General features: G+C 34.5%; 1 pseudogene; it reads left to right on the top strand.

The window, feature by feature from the left end:
* The first annotated feature begins 359 nt into the window (after window positions 1–359).
* LOC103198381 lies at window positions 360–1,600 on the top strand (annotated as a pseudogene).
* The last annotated feature ends 1,430 nt before the right edge of the window (window positions 1,601–3,030 follow it).

The raw sequence follows: 3,030 nt of genomic DNA, 5'->3' as shown, positions 1-3,030 counted from the left end.
GGTCAATTTCAGACTGCAGAAGTTGATAAAATTCTTCAATTTCCTCATCTTTGGCTTTGGTGGTTGGTGCATAAATTTGAATAATAGTCATATTAGCAGGTCTTCCTTGTAGGTATATGAATATATCCTATCAGTGACAGCATTGTCCTTCAGGACAGATCTTGAAACATCCTTTGTTATGATGAATGCCACATCATTCCTCTTCAAACTGTCATTCCCAGCATAGTAGATCACATGGTTGTGTGATTCAAAATGGCCAAAACCAGGCTTAAAAATCGGGACGTAGCTTCCTCACTTCTGATCCTGTGGAGTCCTTCTGCGGGACTGGAACCATAAAGGAAAATTTTCAGATAGACACAATGGGCAAAAATGGTGATAGTGAAAAATCTGCACTAGAGGCCAAAATCTGTCATCAAATTATTATTATTATTTTTTTTTTGTGATTTATTTTGTGAGTATTATTTTGGTGATTTTAATTTGCCATGGGACAAATTTCTAAAAGAACAGATCAAACTAGATGAAGGACCTCTGGAGATAATGGTAAAATTCAACAGGTTAAACCGTCTAACAACAGACTTTAATGTAATAGTAGAAGCACTGAGCAAATTAAAAGTAGAACTCATAGAAATAAGTAAAGATAAAATTAAAATCAGAAGATCTCCAAGGAGACCCCTCTCTGAAGTACTGATGAGTATAAAAATGATGTTAAAAACAGATCTGTTTATATTAAAGGCTTCTCAACTGATACAACCCTTGATGACATAAAAGAATGGTTAGAAGACAAAGGTCAAGTACTACATATTCAGATGAGAAAAACATTGCACAGAGCATTTAAGGGATCAATATTTGTTGTGTTTGATAGCATTGAAATTGCTAAGGAGTTTGTAGAGACTCCTGGCCAGAAGTACAATGACACAGACCTGCTAATACTTTTCAAGGAATATTACTTTGCAAAAAAGAATGAAGAAAGAAAACAAAACAAAGTGGAAGCTAAAATTTGAGCTGAACAAGAGCAAGAAGAAAAACAGAAGTTATCAGAAGATCCTGAAATGAAATCTCTAGAAGAAAAGATGGGCTGCTTGCTAAAGTCTTCAGGTGACTTAGATGATCAGACCTGTAGAGAAGATTTACCCATCCTTTTCTCAACTCATGGAGAAATAAAATGGATAGACTTTGTCAGAGGCACAAAAGATGGAGTAATTCTATTTAAAGGAAAAGCTAAAGAAGTACTGGATAAAGCCAAAGATGGAAGTAATGTAACCTGCAATTAAGGAACAAAGAAGTAACATGGGAAGTACTAGAAGGAGAGGTGGAAAAAGCAGCATTGAAAAAAATTATGGAAGGCCATCAAGAATCTCTAAACAAACGGAAGTCAAAGGGTCACAAATTTAAAGGAAAAGGAAAGGGAAATAAAATTGCCCAGACTGGATCTGCTAGAGGAAAAGTACTGTTTCAGGGCAAGAAAACAAAATTTGGTAGTGATGATGAATGTGATGAAAATGGTGCAGCTGGACCAGAGAAAAGATCAAGAGAAGAAACAGATGGAGAAGAACCTGCATCAAAACAACAAAAAACAGAAAACGGTATAGGAGACCAGTAGTTTAGTAAACTGTTTTAAAATTCATTTTATTTAGGTTTTAATCTACTTTTGTCATTGGAGCTTTTTAAGAAGAAAACTGAATTAGGTCACTTCAATGTCTACCTGTAAGAAAAGAACATTTTGTTGTTGTTGTTTGTCTTTTTGTTTTTAAATGAGAATTTTTTAAATGTATAGCTCTGTTACCAGATGATTCAATTCTCAAAAGGTCCTTCCACTAAACTACCTTTTTAATATGAGAATATATTAGTATAAACTTTAATGAGATAAATATATGCTATATAAAAGGAGTGAAAACTTAGGTTTCCCCCTCTCCTTCTCATTGTTTTCAAAGCATTCAAGAAAAGACTTATCTTAAGCCACATTATAGGCTGTTTGTTTGGTTATAAGTCCATCTTATTAGTTAAATTATATCCTGTTTCCTAGGCTTGCTTGCTTTATTTACTCAGAAAACCTGATAACAGAAGAAATAGTTACTTAATTGAAAAGCTTTTCATAATGGATATAGTTAGGCCAGAATCAAGAGACTTACAGATTTCTTTTTATGAAATTTGTATGATGCTGGCAGGTCATATCTCAATTATGTAAAACAAGACACATATGGTAAAAATTACATTTCCAAACACAGAACCATTTGACTTAAAAAACTAAGGAAGTACTAAATGCTTGTAAGCCAAACATTTTAGACTTGCCACTTCAATTCATCCAAGTCTGACTTGATGTATCCCCAAGATTAGCCATGGCAAACTGACCCTGGTATACCTTCTACAATTTTGGCCATTTAAACTGAAATTTGAGATTATGGGGAAATGATTAGAAGGATAAGAATAGACAAGTACATCCTATGAAAATTACAATAGCTTTTTAATATTTCCTGATGATCATCTATTCTAATTTAATGTCCTAATAACCATGCTTACATGAAAAAAATTTGATCCTGATTTTATTAAAAGTATTTACCTACTAAGCATTCAAATGAAAACCCATTTTCATGTTCTTCTGAAGAATAATATAAGTTCTTTAAACTATTAAAACTAATCAATTTTAGAAGGTTGTCAGTCTACCTATCCTTAACATTTGCAACATTAATTATAACCATCTAGATCACAGCTTCTCAAATTTTAATGTGAGAACAAATAGGGAATTCTGTTGAATTGCAGGTAAATCTGGGTGGGTCCTGAAATTATTTCTGACAAGCTCCCAAAAAGATATGAATGCTGATGGTCTGGAGTAGTAAGCACTTGGAGTGGCAAAGTTAGGTATACTGATTGTTGTTGTTGTTAAGTGCCGTCCAGTCGTTTCCGACTCATAGCGACCCCATGCACAGCAGAACGAAACACTGCCCAATCCTGCGCCAGCCCCACAATCCCTGCTATACTTGAGCCCATCATCGCAGCCACCGTGTGAATCCATCTCGTTGAAGACCTCCCCCT

Source organism: Orycteropus afer, unplaced genomic scaffold (genome assembly GCF_000298275.1).
Source record: "Orycteropus afer afer isolate SDZICR_OR568_19922 unplaced genomic scaffold, OryAfe1.0 scaffold00093, whole genome shotgun sequence".
Lineage (NCBI taxonomy): Eukaryota > Metazoa > Chordata > Mammalia > Tubulidentata > Orycteropodidae > Orycteropus > Orycteropus afer.
Note: the sequence above shows the minus strand (reverse complement) of the source record. Positions and strands in the feature narration are given on the sequence as shown.